The following is a 335-nucleotide window of genomic DNA, read 5'->3' on the forward strand; positions in this document are numbered from 1 at the left end:
AACCTAATTGCTTCCTTCTATGTCGTCCCCGTCCCTGTCCCCTACTTACTAGGCTGAAACTGCACGTGTTTTCAGGAGTGTCGTTGCAATTGAAGAAAGAAAGCAATTGGAGCTCAATCTTGCGAGGAAAATGCGGAATGAAAAGCGTAATTAATCTCCTCCAGCAAAGCTGCTGAGGCAGAAGTGAAAGTTAATTTCTCAGGGCTGGGTCTCCAAATTGTCTTTTCTGAAACATATTACGAGTTTTTGCGAGGAGAGATATCTTTGTCGACATCAGGTTGAAAATATTTTTTTGTTGAAAGGATTTTTTTTCTTCTTCTCTGAATAAAAGTCAT

This window comes from Penaeus monodon, chromosome 31 (assembly GCF_015228065.2).
Source record: "Penaeus monodon isolate SGIC_2016 chromosome 31, NSTDA_Pmon_1, whole genome shotgun sequence".
Classification (NCBI taxonomy): Eukaryota; Metazoa; Arthropoda; class Malacostraca; order Decapoda; family Penaeidae; genus Penaeus; species Penaeus monodon.